Below are 21,020 nucleotides of genomic sequence, written 5' to 3' on the forward strand. Positions count from 1 at the left end.
AATAGGACTAAAGTGCACTTCATTTTTTGTCCAACATTTAGTATTGAATAAAGAAAGTCAATTTGACTCCAAAAGTGTCCTTTTGACTTCAAAGTGGTCCCCAAAGTCTCGGGATAATTTTACACTCTCTCTGCTGTATTCATCATCGTTTATGTTATTGAAAGAATGTGATGACTTGAAAAATGTAACATGCGACCTGTGAAGTATCAGGTATTAATAAGACAAGAGTACACTTCTTTTTTTGTCCAACTTTTAGTATTGAATAAAGACAATCAGTATGACTTTAAAATTGTCCTCTTGACTTCAAAGGTATCTCCTTGAAAATTTGGATAATTTTACGCTCCGTCTGCTGTATTCAACTTTTTAGGTAATGTATTACTTCAATCGCGTGACTTTCTATGGTACATAATGGATATTTTTTTAAAAAAATATAAAGAAAAATACCCACTCTTAAAAAAATTTGCCTCGAGTCCTATCCATATGTATTTCATATCTGTGCATTCGTAGCACAATGCTGAGGTATAGATCGCATTCGTGTCAAGGGATATCGCTTCAGAACCGCTGTTAATCTGTCCATGGATCTTTTACTTACTTTACTACGACACCAGTCAGTTTTTTAATTTACTTAGCAAAATAATGAAACAGCTTAGTCTTTGAATAAATGAACATGTACCTACTTTATCTCTGACTACCTATGACTCATCTCCTACTTCCGTTCATTATGTCGAATGTGGCAACATCTAATTTCAGCCGTTTTTAAGAGCCGTCGACTGTTTCTGCTCGGTTCTGAACTTTTGACAGATCAAAAGAATTCAATACGTTTTACGCGAGAGGGGTAACGTTGTAGAGTTCGTGGACGTTGGCTCACGGGAAAATGGTTGAAAATACATGTTTATATTATTGAGGTAGCTAGCAGAAGTAGACAATGGGTCGTGAACCGACCAGTGTTATAGTACCGGTCGAAGTAAACTACCAAAAATGTCTATGGGCTGGCTTGTGGCGATGAATTTTTGACCCGCAAGTGCGATTGATACGCCACAGCAATGCTGCAAATTGTATTTCATATCCGTTTATGTATTTAACGAGCAGCGATTAGAATGACTTCCAAATGTCGATATGATTTCAAATGAGTCAATTTATAGATAAGTCATGATTGATATAGACACTAGCCCTCCCTATTGTTAATTCTATGCTCCGCCCTTATTTTGTTTATTTTTTCCCAACTTTAGGTATTAAATACTAAAATAGCAGCTGATATTTCATCAGAAACGTCCATGTGACAACAAATGCGTCCATATGCGGTAGGTGTCGTCAGACTTGAGTTTGACCCCCTATCTTACCGGTCATTGAGGATGGGGACCACTTTGAAGTCGGGGACCACTTTGAGGTCTTCACACACCTCAGATGCCCCAGAGAACACCATTTCCACTCCAAAATTTCATTTTTCGCCTTGCGAGAGGGGGACACCCCCCTCTCGCGCTCTCCAGAAACTATCGCTCGCTCACAACATCGCCGCTCACTGAGTCCGCTTCGCTCCCTCGCAGTCACCCGTCTACTTGCTTAAATTACCCGGCTACTGTTAAATATAGGGACAACACTGGTATTGCTAAGTTATCCGTATATGCCAAAAATCATACCTCTAGCTCTATTGGCTGGCTCAGAATTAGATATGCGCATAATTAATGAGGTACAGGATGTGGTGTCATAAGGTCTCCCATCATACCAAATATGAAGGGTGTAGCACTTGTGGTTACTGAGTTATTGACATATACGTATATTCAAGGTCAAAGGTCATCGAGGTCACGTGACATTATGTCAAAAAAATTGTATTGCTAAGTTATCCCTATATACCAAAAATCAGACCTTTAGCTCTATTGGCTGGCTGAGAATTAGATATGCGCATAATTAATGAGGTACAGGATGTGGTGTCATAAGGTCTCCCATCATACCAAATATGAAGGCTGTAGCACTTGTGGTTACTGAGTTATGGACATATACGTATATTCAAGGTCAAAGGTCATCGAGGTCACGTGATATTATGTCAAAAAAATTGTATTGCTAAGTTATCCCTATATACCAAAAATCAGACCTCTAGCTCTATTGGCTTGCCCAGAATTAGATATGTGCATATTTAATGAGGTACCGGATATGGCACCATAAGGTCTCCCATCCTACCAAATATGAAGGATATAGCACTTGTGGTTCCTAAGTTATGGACGTATATGTATATTTGAGGTCAAAGGTCATCGAAGTCATGTGACATTTTGTTAAAAAAATTGTTTTTCGTAGTTATCCCTATATACCAAAAATCTGACCTCTTGCTCTATTAGATTGCCCAGAATTAGATATGACTCTTACATAGGCCAGAATAAGCCATTTGTATAGCTTAGCTGCAGAGGTATAGGGGAGGTCAAAGGTCATTGAAAAATCAGAAAAATAATACTTTAAAAATTTTCTTCTCAAAAACTGCCTGGTTAATTTCCTTGAAATGTATTATATAGCATCTAGTAGTATGGCCTATAAAGTTTGCGAAAAGATTTTGGTGTTAGTTCTGGAGAAGAAGTTTTTGAATGATTAAATTGCGATTTTTCGAAAATCCAATGTGGCGGCCAAATCATGTGACCGATCCAAATGTCTTTCGCAAACTTAAAAGAGATCACTCTAAGGATGACATGAGTAAAATTTCAGTTAAATCGGTGTGTTTGTTCTGGAGAAGAAGATTTTTAATGATTAAATTGCGATTTTCGTAAAATCCAAGATGGCGGCCAAATCATGTGACCGATCCAAATGTCTTTCGCAAACTTGAAAGAGATCACTCTAAGGATGACATGAGTAAAATTTCAGTTAAATCGGTGTGTTGGTTCTGGAGAAGAAGATTTTTAATGATTAAATTGCGATTTTCGTAAAATCCAAGATGGCGGCCAAATCACGTGACCGATCCAAATGTCTTTCGCAAACTTGAAAGAGATCACTCTAAGGATGACATGAGTAAATTTCAGTTAAATCGGTGTGTTGGTTCTGGAGAAGAAGATTTTTAATGATTAAATTGCGATTTTCGTAAAATCCAAGATGGCGGCCAAATCACGTGACCTATCCAAACGTCTTTCGCAAACTTGAAAGAGATCATTCTAAGGATGACATGAGTGAAATTTCAGTTAAATCGGTGTGTTGGTTCTGGAGAAGAAGATTTTTAATGATTAAATTGCGATTTTCGTAAAATCCAAGATGGCGGCCAAATCACATGACCGATCAAAACGTCTTTCGCAAACTTGAAAGAGATCACTCTAAGGATGACATGAGTAAAATTTCAGTTAAATCGGTGTGTTGGTTCTGGAGAAGAAGATTTTTAATGATTAAATTGCGATTTTCGTAAAATCCAAGATGGCGGCCAAATCACGTGACCGATCCAAACGTCTTTCGCAAACTTGAAAGAGATCACTCTAAGGATGCCATGAGTAAAATTTCAGCTAAATCTGTATGTTGGTTCTGGAGAAGAAGATTTTTAAAATTAAATCGGTATTTTTCGAAAATCCAATATGGCCGCCAGGTCACGTGACCAATCGAAATTTGTATACCCAGGTGCACGAGATCTCATAGGTACCTATTAGCCCTGCAAGTTTCAGAAGTTTGCGGTAAGCGGTGTTTGAGTTCTAGGTCGACAAAAAAAGAGCGGAAGAAGAAGAAGTAGAAGAAGAAGAAGAAGAAAGTTGAACTCCTATAAAAACAATAGGGGCCCAGCCGGTTGGCTTGGGCCCCTAATAAAACCACCTCAGGATTTCAACAAATAAAGTCGTATAATGTGACTACGCTACATCGTGAGACACAAACAATCTTAACAACAATTAGTAGGACCGGCAACGAACACAAAGAAAAGTCAAATTGGACTCCACGAACAACAAAAAAACAAAAACTTGAAAGCTATCTGAAGCTGCTAAACTCGCACTTCTAGAGATACCCTTTCAAACAAGGAAACAAAACATGTCGCGTGCCAAAAGAATCGCGATAAACCAACTTGCAAACATTGGACAAATTTTGGGAAAATAACCCTTCGACAAGGGTCGGTTTTTCGTTATTGTCAACACAAACGATTACGTACTCGAATGCGAAAGGCAATTACGTAACACTCAGTATTATACACAACAAGCCAGAACAAACAGTAAACAAAGTAAATGAACTATTAATTAAAATGTACGAGAACAGGCACATCAACCAGGATACTTGTAAGTATCTTGATCCAATAAACATAAAATCCGTACCCCGCAGTGGTACTTATTGCCTAAAAATTCACAAACCTCCGCAAAAATCTAAAAGACACACCAGTCAAAACAAAATTTACCGAAGTAAAGAAATATAGAACAAACAAACCGAATCACCAAACGGACTCACAACGTGACCAAAATTCATATACTTGTCTCGCTAATCGGAAAGCAAGACCACTAAAATGCATAAATTTTCACAAACACAAACTAAGGAAAGAATCTACACCGCGACTGATGAGAAACCACACCCGGGTTTCGAAACGCAAGCGTCAAAGGGCGACTCTATCAACTTTTGTAACAACATAGGTCCGGCTGCGTCTCGCCATAAGCTTTCCCCACACAAACAAAACATTACCGTACACACTAATCCAAACTTCTCTACAAATATCCAAAGCGAAACAAACATTTCATTAACACAAACAATCGGATAAGAATGTAGGAACACATTTTCGAAACGAATCAAACACAAACTCGACACAAAAACATTTAGGATAGATAGGTGGGGAGCCTGTTTCACATTTTTTACATCTCGCTATACTGTCTATGATTCTAAAAATAAAGTCATCTGCCACTTTTTCTGTATACGCGGTTTGGCAAAACTCATCTCTTCAATCGAAAGTCGGGCGATTTCATGGTTCTTTAGGGCACTTAAGTGTACGTCGAGCTTAAGGAATGTAGTTACATTCGCGATGTTTTATTCGAAAATTATTTATTCCTTCAAGGGCAAATGCACATAATTTATGCTGTTGGAAATACTGGCCGCTCATAAACAAGACAATAAACTCAATATATGTGCATTTTTACTTATATTGTCAAAGTACCACCGACACCCACAAAAAACCAAATGGTTCAGTCCAGGTATTTGCAACTCTGCCATCCGACTGGTCAACAGGAAATCAACCATAGGTGTCTTTTGGCACGCGTATACGCCAGTCACCTAGGCGACGGTAATCTGCACCACTTATCACCATCGGGAAGGTACTCCTCCCCATATACCACTGGTGATCCCACCCTCAAGGCACTGCGTCATTCGACCAAGCATTGTTATTGTAATTTCCTGCATAAAATTAACAGCGAGGTCAACCGGTCAAACTCTCTCGGCATTTTCTCTCATGGAGCGCCTTCTATCGGTCATTATTTTTGGTGGCACCAAATTTCCCAATACGCTTTCAGAACGACTTTAATTATAATTGTTTTTGTTGTGCTGTCATGTTTTCAGGTCATTATAGAATGAACCACTCATGAACGAATCACTTTTACCAAAGTCTATATTTTTTTGCATTATATCATCATTTTGTGTCTTTTCCAATGCTGAATTACGTACTTCGAATATATAAAATTGGCACGTTTTAAACCATTGACTACTTTTGCCATTTCCAGATTTAAACTTTTGTTGAAATTTTCAGAATAAATTATAGGCGATATTTGAAAGAAAATAAGACTAAAAAATTTGGGGGTCACAACGTAAACTTTTAAGGTAGAAGAAGTCAAAGATAGACTATATGAATGTTTTTATAGCGTTTAATGATGCCCGCTAGTTCGGTTGCAATGGTAACAAATGATGATATGGTATGGGAATATCATGGGTGTACATAACAAAGAAATAATGACTTATCATAAACCGCATCATAAACAACAGAGCGAAATTAAAAGCTACTATTCAAATGCCAACTTACTCTAAAAGTTTCACTGTTAGTGCGTTATTACACAGCATAGGGTATATTCTGCTCCTTTGCACTCACCGTCTTTATGATAAAACACTTCAAAATGCTGCCATAACTTCTTTATATGATTTAGTCTCCCATAATTGGACTGGTTGAATCATATATGCAAGTGATAAATGGCGGCGATAGAAATGTGTACACAAACATCGACAGAAAGGGTTGTTTTGGCATACCGAAAATGAGCTGTGACATACTGCGCAGAACTATGCGCACAATTCAAAAATAACAGCGGTGCAGTATACCTTAAGACATAATACACATTGGATTCTTCCAAAATGTGTTATAATATTGTATGTGTTCGATGACATAAAGTTGTATGTTTGTGAACACTAAAATACTCCTGTTCGCCAAATATTCGTTTACCCATAGATCCCTAATAAAATCAAGCAGTTCTGTTGGTTAGAAAAGTGACCTTTGACCTTTGCCCTTAACCGAAATTTAGTGCCATATCGAATAAATAACACAACATTTCTAGTGTTTTTTTGTGACGTGTGTAATATTTATTCATGTTAACAACTATGCATGCAGCAGATTAATTGTTATAATACAATTTAACTAAATGTATCAGTATTGCAAGAATTTACAAAAACATTAATAATTTCAATCATTTACACTAGTCTGATCGATATCAATGGAAACAGAAATAAAGGCAGTACAAGGAAATCTAAAAACTAAAATGTACATATTTTAAGAATAATAACATATGAGCACTATCAATTCCTACAGGGACACGCGGGATTGTGCTAGAATCAGTGAAAATCATTGAAAATGACGAGAAAACGCCATTTTTAGGAATGTTGCCATGGCAACAAACTTTCCCAAATTAATATGATTTTTAATATTTTTGATAGAACTGAAAATAATGTTTCATAGTATACAAGATATCACAATTCAATTTAGTTTTTCTCCACTAAACAGTTTTTCAAAAACGGGAAGGCTTAGCAAATATTTCTAATTTTCCATAAATTTAAAATAAAATTAAAGCAACAAAACAATGAGGGCCCGCACGTTTTTAATCGGATTATTAGACATCGGTCATGGGTTAATGTAAATATTATATCAACTTATTACGGTCCCACTTCCTTTTTGAGTTAAACACGTTTGAATTTGAGAAGTTTTCTCTCTTTCCACAAATCCGAAAAACATGGCCACTTGAGGGCGCTATCACGAACTTAACATGGGGTCAAAGGTCAAATTATACCCATTGTCTTAATTCACTTGACCATTCGCGTAACTATTTTACTGTACTTGTACAATTGAAAAATTAGACAAGGCAAGTAATAATTGGTGAAATATTGGTATAATTGTCATATAGCAATGTTGTTTTTGACCGTTTGATGTAAAAATTTGCGCCATTGACGTCTTATTTTCAAACGCTGTTACTATGGTAACAGAAGGTAGCACAACAAAATTATTATCACTGGTACTTTAGTTAGATCATGGCCTATCTTTTGGTATATAATTTATATGTTTTGAAATTTACCCTTGGCCACCTCATATAGGCGCTCTGCAGGTTTTTACAGACAGTGCCTCTTAAATAAGAAAGTGCCGTGCTTCAGTGAAAACGTCTATGATTCTCCCACTGGCGCTTGTAATTAAAGGCTCCCTGACATTTGCACGGCGCTTCTACATAACAAGGTCAATAAATTGTTGACCTTAATGTTTAAAAATGTCTTGTTATCCGGAACCTTACTAACAGAATGAAGCATCAACCAGTGTACCATTATTAGCACTGTACGGAGCACCTGCATCACATTTACAAAGGTAGGGTATGCCAATTAAGTAAAATACAGTATCTAGATGTATACTGTCGCCGATTAGTGGTACGCGCCTCGTCAGTGAGAGACTTAACCTTTTTCTCAAACTTCCTGAATGAAACTCTCAAACATTCTCTTACCAAATCAACAATAAAAATCGGGGGTCACAATGCGAAGGGAACAATTACCCAACATTTTGCGATATTTAAAACTCAAAATGGCCGCCATTCCTGTATTAACTCTACTAGGGAAAATAACGTTTTTGATTTTCTAAAAACTAAGCTTGTAAAGTTTTTCTTTCTCTAAGAGCTTTAATATGAACCCCTAAGTGGTAGATCAGACAAGGATGGAGAAATTTGAGAGTCTGAGTATCTGTCCCCGAGGTGCTTCCAGCTTAATTCAATGCATGAACATGTAATGAACGTGATACAAACACTTGCTTACACTCTAGTTCAGTTCACCAGATACAAATCTAATACGGATTACGATTTATAAGTTACTCAAGTTTTTGACAAAGACTTAAGTAACTCAGACAAAGAACTCAGGACAAATATCACTCTCTCGAAACATGTGACTTTTGTAGTGAACAGTATAATTTAACAAGAGTATGACTTGTTTCGTTTTAAGAGTTTGCGTTGCACATCCGTTTGGACAACCATCGGTAAGGGAAATTTTTCCCTCAAAACGAAATATTCTAGGTGGAAAAACTGCGAGGAGTGACCACGCACACTTGTTGCGAAATATACTGTCGTCACTGGCGGTACCGTAGCTCACACGCAGGGATCACCACCCCTTGTTTAAAAAAAGGAGTTAAGAGACTCAAGAGTTAATAATTTCAGATTGACAGAAAGCAAAGACTTGCAAGCTGTGGAGTGGAGATTTTTAAATATGGAATAAGTCTAGGTTTACCCTTTCAATGTCTCCTGAATAATGGACCGCCGACGTAAAACTCGCATAAATAAATACTTCCAAAAACGATTTAATTAAATCAACGATATTCACCTTATGCCTCTCTCCTATTTACATTTGGCATGACTACCTCACAACATTTCCTCAAATTGTAATTTACAGTGACAAGAAAGGATTTCGGTACAGTATTGACCGGAAACAAACACACCCTTACAAATTTATATCATCGCCTACACAAATTTGCTCACGGTCGAACATAAAAGCCAATTTACAGGAAAATTTTATCGTAATTTGGTGTCAATCCCAGGTAGAGTGCATGTTCAGTTTGACGATTGCTTGTTCCCTCGACCGTGCCGTGACTGCCGTCCGTCAGCAGCCAGGTATGTTTCTTTACAACTATACAGCCAGAATAGAATTATTTACTCAACCTCTGCAATAGACTGCTTATAAAGACCAAGTACGGACGAACCTGTGTTGACAACGTTAATGTACAGAGTTCTTCGAACAAAGTCACGTTTGGAAGACGATTCTCATCCAACGGAGTGAGTAGAACACGAAATGTAAAGGTTTCTTTGATATTCTGCGGTATGCGATGAAATATACTTTCATACTAAAGTGACATGTCATGTTCTTGGGACGGTGACATATTTATCACTTTCTTCCGCTGGCTGACGTGCACTGTACTTATCATGGTAAAAATCGTTGATTCGTCATACTTGTGACTGTTGGGAGCACGATTAATCGCGCCTGTTTGTTGCGCGGGTGGGGGGGGGGGCGCAATCGTCGCTTGTTTTAACATTGACATGTACTCCTACATGTCCACAAATATTTTGTATACCTTACACTTCCCCTATTCTTGAAGGTTTTCAGGAGTGTATGGAAAGCTATGTTACAATATCCTTTCAACAGAACTTGCTTAGTTTCTAATTGTGACGTTAAAGAGATATAATCATTTGTGAATCGTTGGGTTCGGAAAACTTTCATTTTCCTGGGGAACAGTACAATCGACCGAGTAAACCCGAATTTAGTAGCTGGGTAACTAGGATAATAGTACTGTTACAGTTATTATGATTGTTTGCTTCAGCAACAGGATAAGAACTAAACACAGCTAAGCATATCCTGCATATCGGTTGCTCAGGGATAAATGACATCACCATGTCAAAGATTCTATTTTTCTCCGATTCTACAGGTAATGTGCCCGCTCTTTTTTTAATTTCAGTTAACAGAAAAGAATCCAAGCAGTGAAACCGCAAAAATTAGTGACACGTTTTTACATTATCTATCAAGCCTTTGCCTTTTTGCCTGTTTTTATTGCGACTTTTGAGTAACTTCTCATGGGACGTCCAAATAGTATAAATCAGGCCCTTACCCACACATGGACTGCAAATTTTGACCAGCTAATTCTAAATGACAATATCTACAAATCTGTATCTCCAATTTCTTTAATTCTGTAAGTATGTAAATCGACATTGTTTTCAGCTTTATCTGTCTTCTATTTAATTTAACAGATATATGGATATGAATGACATTTGCGCCTGATACTTCAAAAAGGGAAATACGTTTTTGGAGGAGCCGTCCTGGCCTGGCCATTCGGAGAGCTATCGCCATGGAACGAAAATATGTCAAATTTCTGTTCATTTGCTTAGGTAAGCAGGTTACATGAATATTCGGAAGTCTTGAACGTTTGTGAAACCAAATAATTTATATATGCCAAATCAAACAATCAAATAATTTTAATTGAGCTATATCTAGACAGTCAGAGACATGATGCAGCAAAATGTTGTCAAGTACTTTTGCCATGGTGAATCACAAAACATGTTCAAATTCTGCATTCGCAGGGTTCAACATACCATGATACGAGAATTTTAAACAGCAAAGTAGAAGAAGCATTTGTAAAATCGAATTTAGAAGATCGCATACGCAATGAGTAAAATTTGGAACAACAGAACAGCAAATTGTAGTTTTGGTATGATATAGAACTTCATGAGATCATAATTAGGAAAACTGTTTAGGAAAACAGTATTCTCCTATATCATTGTACAGGGAGGTCACGTCTTGGCGCCAGTTTGATCTTAGTTATTCTGCCTTGAGTGATAGGCAGTCCATACGTTGTGCAGCTAATCTTGGAAAAAGCAACAAATACTGTGCATTACATTATGTCTTTTAGGACAGAACTTTTAAGAGCCCGAGAGGCTTTGGACAAACTACATGACAATGAAATTTTCAAGGCGAAAGTACTAGAATATTAAGTCTTATTGGACGTTCAGTGAACTGCAAAATTGTTGTCTGCGCTTGAAGAGACGAGAGACTGGCGCTGTTGAGTGTGAATCACAATGACCAATGCCACTGGGAATCGATCCAGTGGCAAAAAGAATTTAACGAATAACAGTGTTCTGTTTTTGATTAGATCTATACCAAAGGAACCGCTTCACTGTATTTCCGTAGAACATTAGGCGGCGGGTTAAGTGCACTGTACTTTTGTGGATTTCTTTGCAGCACACTTTGTCCCAGTAACCGTAACTCCTGACGGAGTTAGGCAAATCACATCAAGACTTGTCATCCCCGTGAAAGAACACGAAGAAGTCGTACTCCGAGTGGAGGTCAAGTCTTCATTCCCGTTTACAGATGAACACTACGTCTACACCAGGGCATATGCAGGGAAGAATGGAGACAATTTCAACATGCTTATGAAGCCAAAGATATCCCTGAATACAAGTGAAATAGTAGAAACAACCTTTGGTGGATACAGTATGACTTATAAGCAGGGAATCTATGAACATGCCATAACGGTTGTAATTTACACGGTATCAAAGGAACGCGACGACGGCGACTGGAATATTTACACCATCATATTCAAGAAAGGTAGCGAGAGGTTTTTAACACAAAACACATATGGATTTTCATTGACTGTCAAACGTAAAGGTATGTTATATTTTTTCCTCAAATAGTTTAATCATTCCTCAGTGGGGCAATATATATTTGGACATTTTTCCGGCATGAGTATTATCTATTCGTCTGACTTTCCCTTGTCGTTTAAGCATGTACAAGCACAAAGATGATTTTAGCTGCATGATAATGCTATTGCCTAACTATTGAAAGAGTCTCAATGTCACGAAACCTTGTTAATTAAGCAATTGTTTAGATGACGTTTTAAGGTGGAACAAGCCTAAAGGACAAACTTTCGAACTCTCAAAGTTCCCAGTAATGTTCACCAACCTTGTTATAAAAGTCGAAAATTTAATTTTCGCTATTTTTAATACAAGCACGACAGCAATTTTGAATTTCAAGGCATCGATGTCTTTGAGGTAATATCTTTTGCCTGATCCAAACATTTGCAATACCCCCTCCCCGCCTTTTATTCTTTATTGATATACAATGCAAGATCCGAGGTACATGAATATTCCACATTGATTAAGGGTCATTAGCATAGAATTTTAATACCGAAACAATGCTCATTAGTGTAATCTGCATATTTGAATATCATTATACCTCGCATCTTGCACTAATAATTTATTGAAGAAGAAAAAAATTGACAGCTCCCGTGAGCAAAGTGTGAATTAAAGTTTAAAACTTGAAGTTTTATAGCGAATTCTCTTTATAACTAGTCCTTGTTCGTTTATGTTTGATGTTAACAAAATCTTCCCACTTGGTCTCCAAGCTGTAGGAGCTAGTATTTTCACGTCCTACCATGCATATGCAATATCATTAGAAAGCTTACGTTTGCACCCAGATTTATGTTATATGTAACATTTTAATTGGGAACTGTAAAATACATGTATACTCTCAGGGTAACAATAAATTGTGCTCCAAATAAAGTTTCACACATTTATAGACTTGCACGTTCATCAGGCTGTCTGATAGCTCTTTAAACTATCGATCGCTTTTATACTTCTTCTCCCTATGTAGATTTTGGAACGAAATGCAAAGAAAAGGGAAGGAAGAGGAGGTGTAGAGGAAGCGAAAAATCAAAATCTAGAAAGCAAATATTGAGAAGATTATTACGAAGAATGAAATCGAGAAATTCGTAATGTGCAGAGGAGTCAGGATTTCATGAATCTAGACCTTACTAGAGTCGGTCGGTTTGGCAAGATTATTGTATTGCGCAATGGGGAAAACATTTTAGCACAATCTATACATTATTTTATTACGACAGCTGCACATACACAGATGATACGGTTTCGTGGGGCAGACAAAAGGTTTTGACGTCTGACATGATGTCCTTCGGATAGTTGGACGTATGTTTCCAAGATATAGTCGCATTTCTGTCTATGGTTCTCTGAAATACTTACCATGAAAGAATTGCCCGTTGAGGAGATCTTTGCTGCCAACATACGTTGCATAACTATTAAAGAAAATCACGGCTATCTTCTATGTTATCATCCTCTTGTTTATCTTTTCTATGGGGAACACCTTCCGTAGCAGCCATTTTGACGAACAACTACCGAACACTTCTCTCAGATTTCCACATATACCAGAGATTATTAAGACTCTTAATGAACACAATATGCTCCAAATAAAAGGTCATCCCACCTGTAATGGACACACACTTGACCTAGTATGTTCAAGCTTCAACGAAATTTCCATCGCACTTGGTGAATCTTTTATCCCATCGGACCACCTTTCACTTGTCATGTGACATTAATCCGGCAGCTTCGAATCGGATTTCTAACAGTAATCATTCGGTCTACAACTACAAAAACGCGGACTTCAGTCACTTAAATATCACCATTTCCACACTTCCATGGTCTGCTTTTTTATCAGCTCAAACATCGACGAAGATGTAGTACTTTTCTATGATATTTAACAACAGCAAGGACGTACGTTATTAGGAATACCTTTCAGATGTCCAGGCCTCCATCGACGATAACAGCAAACGCTTCTGGGGTTATGTGAAATCAAAATGTAAATTAACTCTGAATTCTTTGAACTTCGAATTTAACGGTAAGCATTCTAACTCCAGCTCTGAGGCTGCTCAATCGTTTGCCGATTTTTTTGCCTATGTGTTAAAAAAACAATGAACCTAATGTACCTGAGCATAATTATCCATGTTTTGGTCAATTATCGCACGGTAATATCAGCCCGGGCAGTATTAAGAAAGTCATCGCTTCTCTAGACTTTAAAAAGTGAGTGGCCTGGACGGTATCTCCGCCTGTGCCATTGAACACTGCACCGATGTTCTTGTTGTCCTCCTCCATATTATATGGGATTTCCAAAAATCCATATGTCTTGGTCAGTTTCCTTCTCAGTTTAAACAAGCCAATATTGTCCCCGTGTTTAAATCTGGTCGTCAATCAGTAGTTGAAAATTACCGCCCAATCTCCTTGTTGCCTCTTTTTGCTAAGACCTTCGAGGTAGTTATTGTTCCTAATATCTATCAACATGTTAAACCAAATTATCTATCTATCGGCACGGATTTGTTAAAAACAGATCTACTACAACTAACTCAGTAGATTATACAGATTTCAACTCTGATTCACTGAACAATAAACAACAGTTAGATTCAATTTACACTGACTTTTAGCAAGGCTTTTGACAGTGTCTATCACACACTTTTGCTGTACAAAGCCGCCAAATTTGGTATATGTGGTAATTTGAGAGAAGTGTTCGGTAGTTGTTCGTCAACATGGCTGCTACGTAAGGTGTTCCCCATGGTTCACTCTTGGGGCCACTACTTTTTGTTATGTTTATTAACAATATTTCACTGATATTTCTGTAAAGCTCAGCTTGTATGCTGACGATGATAATATTTCTCGTACCATCTCATTCTTCGCTGACTGTGTCATGTTACAGCAAGATCTTGACAAATTTGCTCAATGGTGTAACAACTGGAAGCTGTCACCTAATATCAATAAATGTAAATTTATCAGTTTAACACTTAAGAAAAAAGTCATTTCCTCTCTTGATTGCTCCATCAATGGCACTCCTCTTCAACGGGTCTCTGTTATCAAGGATCTGGGCATTTACCTTTATTCCAATCTTAATTATTCTTTTCACATCAATAACATAGATCCCTCAAATCTTTTGGTTTTATTAAGCGTTTATCCAAGCCATTTAATGATATATCAGCAATTAGTATGTCTCTGTATTTTGTTTATGTAAAATCTACTCTAGAGTACGGCTCAGTTGTGTGGTCATCCCACCAGCAGCGCCTGTCAGAAAAAAATTGAGCGAGTACAAATTAAGTTTGTGAGGTACATTTGTCGCAAACTCAGTGTTCACTGCAGCAAATCCAGCTACTCATTTTATTGCAGAATTCTGAATATCCCCAAGTTATACAATAGAAGACTTACCCTTGACATTTAATTTTTGTACAAAATAATCCATTCACATAATGATTCACCAAATGTTTTCAATCAAATTTTTTTTTATGCCTCCGGTATAGAAATTTGCGCAAGAAACCCTTTTTAAACAAGACCTGTGTTCTGTTAATTGTAGAAAGTTCTCGAAAGTGCCCAGATGCATGTCTGTTTTAACGATATCTCTTTCGAATGTAATACAGATACTTTTCTACACTATATAGTTTTAAAACTATTTTATCCAGTGATTTTATAGTACTCCTTTTGATTTGTGTATGTTTTATCGTAACGTTTTACTTTTATGGTTATCTTGTACATTTGCCTTGTGATGCTGTGACTTTTTGTTTCGCAGATTTGTTAGTAGGTTTGTCCATTGATATGTGTTTGAAATAAAATAACATAAAAATAAGAATTGGATATTGCATTGCTTTTATGGAATGAAAATATATGAAAATATGTACAAACGTTTCCGCTTTGTCTTTTTTATTGAAATATCATGGTATTACAGTACTTTTCTATCTGCCACCGGGGAATCGCCATGCGATAGGTCGTCGGGATAAACGAACCTAGTACACACACCAAGTCTTCAAATTACAATACCGTTTTATTCTAACGTGAAGAAGTGACATATCGACGGCGATGCTTACAGAAGAGCCCGCTGATGATAAAAACCTTTAACCAAAACTACCACCCCAGTTTATAATCTCTGAGCTTATTTATAATTGTATATTCGATGTAACTCATTTTGACAGTTCAAGATGGGACTTAAACTATACAAAGTACTCTAAAAATGATTAGCAGGAAATGATTTACATATCTTAATATCTAATTAATGCTAGTACACTTCCGAGAACTCCCGTAAATTAATGAACCGCTGTCGAAAATAACAGATATTATTATAAGTGTTTACCGTAAAACTTCTATCACATTTATGAAGACCCCCGCGCCATGACGTTTTGGATGCTCCGACAATAAAAAGGTTTTGTCTTGATTATATGTAGATTAGCTGACACTTGGGTGTTAATTACCATAAACCTTGTGTTGTTTGACACTCCATCCAATTAACATATAACTCAGTGTCTGAATTCATAAAGTCGGCTTAAAGGGACTGCGATAAAATGTATAATGGTCTCTCTATCAACCTTGTGCGATGAAAGTTCGAGAGGTGTACGTCATCTCCGTAACAATAGTCATGGTGTACAGAGTCGACAGTGCAGGACAATGCGAGTTTCGCCGACTTTCTTCAATGATTTTATTTTACATATTCGTGTCTGGTTGTAGGAATTTGTACACAGAACAAAATGTTTGAAGCAGTGTATGAATATCGGAAGGTATGTTAGTTTAGGAGAGTGAAATATTCATGTGAATAAAACACCGTCATCACCATGAAGTCAAATCAAGAAGACTCTTTGCACATGAGGGAAAATGCCGAGAGAGTTTGACCGTTAAGAAGGGCTTGACTACGCAGTTTCTGCGTAGTGAAGCGTCATTACGTATTCATGGTGACCTCTGGCCAGCTGTCAATATCTTTGGGGGCTTTTGTCTTTTGGCCTGCTTTGCATATGCGTCGTTGGACACGACCTGCCAATCACCCAGGTAGTCAATTAAACTATTAATTGACTGTTTACCGACCCAATTAACACTATCCAGCAGTATCAGTCATATTTTAATCGCGTGGCCCGGGTGGGCACAACGTAGGAACGCGTGTATTTCTATGTGTACGTTTCACTTATGGTGTTGTTTGTACCATGGAGGTAGGAATGTTTGTACCATCGTGCGTTTGAAGTAAGCTTACTTGTTTCACCTACAGCATTACCTTCAAGGTGACAGGCTTACTATTAATGTGCAGTATCATTGCACCGAGTTCTGCCCACGGTGAAAACCACCTGTTTTGCCACGGTCCCTCTGTGGAGGGACCGTGGTTTTGCCTACTAATTACTGCCCGTCGCTGCCCGTCCTGAATGTAGCCTATCTATAGCTACAGTAATCAGTCAATATATAATACCCCGCGCCTTATAATTTTTATATAAACCACAGTCTCTCTATCCACGAGGGACTGTGTATAAACTTATAAAATCATAGTCCGTGCCGTAAAATTGTTGACTTTCGATGCGATATACAGGTTGATCGTTGAATCGCACCGGCGCATCCATATTTACTTGCCCCATAAGTTTACTACTCTGTAAAGGGTGGGTAGATGGAATTCCTGAGCCAAAAATGAACACCGGGGCGAAACTTTTTGTGAACCCATGTGAAAACATAAATCATTTATCAGTTTTGATATATACTCCTAAATTGTAAGTTTGATCATGGAGGTACCTCCATGGTTTGATCAAAATCGAGACCACATTCAAGGGCTATGCAGACTGTCCATGTACGCACACACAGTGACAAGAAGGCGGCAAACACCTACTTACCAAGCACATCGAATCGGCGAAAAGAAGCATAAAAAAGCTATAGGCTCATCGCCAAAACAAACGCGCCAAGCGCTAACAAAAACCCATACCAAGCGGCCCTTTTCAGGGCCACCAAACACTCCAAAAAGAGAACTACCAAAAAAAAAAAAAAAAAAAAAAAACCACATAAATGACATAGAACACACAACACTTAAAAGAAATAACAAAAATCGTACACATAAAAATAACGTGACAGAAAAAATGGCCGTGGAAATAAATCAGCTATTTCCAAAGAAAAGCCGACAACAACATGAAATTCAACAACAACCTATCATCGCTCAAACTATGAAACTCCGAAAAATAGTACTAGGCAAAGGCCTTAAAATTAATTCGGACGCCAACAAAACCAAACAGAATAAAACCACCTCAGGATTTCAACAAATAAAGTCGTAAAATGTGACTACGCTACATCGTGAGACACAAACAATCGCAACAACACAAATTCAAAGAAAAGTCAAATTGGGCTCCACAAACAACAAACACCAAAAACTTGAAAGCTATCTGAAGCTGCTAAACTCGCACTTCTAGAGATACCCTTTCAAACAAGGAAACAAAACATGTCGCGTGCTAAAAGAATCGCGATAAACCAGCTTGCAAACAATAGACAAATTTCGGGGGAAAAAAACCCTCGACAAGGGTCGGGTTTTCGTCATTGTCAACACAAACGATTACGTACTCGAATGCGAAAGGCAATTACGCAACACTCAGTATTATACACAACAAGCCAGAACAAACAGTAAACAAAGTAAACGAACTATGAATCAAAATGTACGAGAACAAGCACATCAACCAGGATACTTGTGAGTATCTTGATCCAATAAACATAAAATCCGTACCCCCAGTGGTACTTATTGCCTAAAAATTCACAAACCTCCGCAAAAATCTAAAAGACTTACCAGTCAAAACAAAATTTACCGAAGTAAAGAAACATAGAACAAACAAACCGAACCACCAAACGGACTCACAACGTGACCATAAATTAATATACTTGCCTCGCTAATCGAAAAGCAAGACCACTAAAATGCATTAAAATAAATTTTCACAAACATAAACTAAGGAAAGAATCTACACTGCGACTGATGAGAAACCACACCCGGGTTTCGAAACGCAAGCGTCAAAGGGCGACTCTATCAACTTTTGTAACAACATAGGTCCGGCTGCGTCTCGCCATAAGCTTTCCCCACACAAACAAAACATTACCGTACACACTAATCCAAACTTCTCTACAAATATCCAAAGCGAAACAAACATTTTTATTAACACACACAATCGGATAAGAATGTAGGAACACATTTTCGAAACGAATCAAACACAAACTCGACACAAAAACATTTAGGATAGTTAGATGGGGAGCCTCTTTCACATTTTTTACATCTCGCTATACTGTCTATGATTCTAAAAATAAAGTCATCTGCCACTTTTTCTGTATACGCGGTTTGGCAAAACTCATCTCTTCAATCGAAAGTCGGACGATTTCATGGTTCTTTGGGGTACGTCGAGCTTAAGGAATGTGGTTATATTCGCGATGTTTTATTGGAAATTATTTATTTCTTCTAGGGCAAATGCACGTAATTCATGCTGTTGGAAATACTGGCCGCTCATAAACAAGACAATAAACTCGATATCTGTGCATCTTTACTTTTATTGTCAAAGTACCATCGACACCCACAAAAAACCAAATGGTTCAGTCCACGCGTGGGTTCAGTCCAGGTATTTGCAACGCCAGTCACCTAGGCGACGGTAATCCGCACCACTTATCACCATCGGGAAGGTACTCCTCCCCCTATACCACTGGCGATCCCACCCTCAAGGCACTGCGTCATTCGACCAAGCATTGTTATTGTAATTTCCTGCATAAAATTAACAGCGAGGTCAACCGGTCAAACTCTCTCGGGATTTTCTGGCATGCAGAGCTTTGCTCGGCCATCTACTGACGTCACCACCACTTCCGGTTCACGCCAAGAATTGTGTCATCGTTTTCATTGTTTTTTTTTTTCGCCTGCGGCTCAAATGAAGATGTGCAAATGAAAGAACTGTTGAAAATTTTCTCCTCGGGAATAACAACACCGAATATGATTACACTATGTCATTGTGTTGATCATACATTTTGAGAGACATTTTGAATTTCCCTGTAAACCAGTGACTAACTACGTAACTGAATTGCGATGGCTAAGTACACTGTGCTGGTGATAATTATTCGACAGCTTGGCTTCGAAGTTTAAGCTTATTTACGGACGTCCAAATGTTCGTTTGTCCGTAGCGGTCTTTTCGATTTCGTTGGACGTGACGCACCAGGACTTCTTCAAATGGCTATTCAACACTTGATATGAGGGTACAAAGAAGCAGAGGTCATCAACAAAATACATGGAACTTAGATGTAATTCCTCGGCTAACACATGTAATTTATCTGATTACGCCAAGTTTATACTGTAAACCTTTGAAATCGGTGGCCACACTTCCTAGTAGAATGATACTATACATTGTCTATAATTATGAGCTTTAATAACGTTGATCATGTTTAGTCTTGACACCACTGCTTTACAAGTGATTTACAAGATCAGAACTCATACGTCATACCGTATACTGTGCCTGCTGTAACCTCCATAATCTGTAATAATCTCCATAAATGTAACATCAACCATAACTGTAATAAAGTGCACCCATAAATTTAATATCACCAATAAATGTAATATCACCCATAAATGTAACAAAAATTGTAGTAAAACACCAACCACAATTGTAATAAATGGTAACCATAAATGTAATAAAAAATGACCCATAAATGTAATACTTTTCAACCATAAATGTAATAAATCTATTTTGTAATTGATTTTGAGGAATTAGCCCATCAATATTTATCTCTGTAATAAGGACAGCAACTCCACACATCATTCATATTTTAATTGTTTGCGTTTAGTTTGTTTTGTATATTTGAAAGTGCATTTTACGTTTCCCTATTTTGTGTACAAAACTGATTGGCCATGGCGAGGCACAGCTGTAATCTGAACGTCAGTGCAGTCTCTACTCCAGAGTGGAGGACACTGTATAACACTATGATCCTTTAACGCTGTTTTTTTCGAAATTTGCTGCACTTTCATAATCAGTCGCCTCAAATTCATCTTCAGTGGATAAATTGTGTGGAATAATCGATAGATTTTAGGTATTCCTATGTTTTCCCACTTGAAGTTTCTTCCTTTGCTGGGATGTTAGGATGTCTAATTTTTTGCGTCCAAGGTAGTGTTCGTAATGTTTTTTGACTAGATTGAAATATGGATATATGTTCTCGTCAACATGTTTTGTGTCCTAAATTTCTGTTATAAAGTTGTATATTTCTCTGTTATTTGTTCTGAGTCATCTGTCATAAACTTTGTGTGGTATCACTGGCCATGGTTGACGAGTTATTTTGACGCTTCCTTATTATGTAATTATAAGTGTCTAGAACTGCTATTCCACTTCCATTATCTAACAGTTTGATCGGAACCTGATAGTGTTCTCAAAGTATTCTATCCTGTGTTTCGGAAAGGAAACCTAGTTTCAGGAAAGTATGTTATAACATAACACTAGTCTTAATAAGTTATTATTTACTCAGGGCATTGATAAACAAATGATCACATATGCA

The 21,020-nt window shown here is 37.5% G+C and overlaps 1 protein-coding gene and 1 long non-coding RNA gene across 3 annotated transcripts in view; one reads left to right on the top strand and one right to left on the bottom strand.

Annotated features, from left to right (window-relative positions):
- LOC139152798 (uncharacterized) overlaps window positions 1-21,020 on the bottom strand; it is a 165,752-nt gene that overhangs the window by 67,765 nt on the left and 76,967 nt on the right. The gene's annotated exons all lie outside the window — the stretch shown is intronic.
- On the top strand, window positions 10,168-13,047 carry LOC139114873 (uncharacterized). Its single transcript, XR_011547987.1, has 3 exons — window positions 10,168-10,295; window positions 11,146-11,571; window positions 12,556-13,047. It is a non-coding gene; the product is annotated as an uncharacterized lncRNA (long non-coding RNA).

Source organism: Ptychodera flava, chromosome 16 (assembly GCF_041260155.1).
Source record: "Ptychodera flava strain L36383 chromosome 16, AS_Pfla_20210202, whole genome shotgun sequence".
Lineage (NCBI taxonomy): Eukaryota > Metazoa > Hemichordata > Enteropneusta > Ptychoderidae > Ptychodera > Ptychodera flava.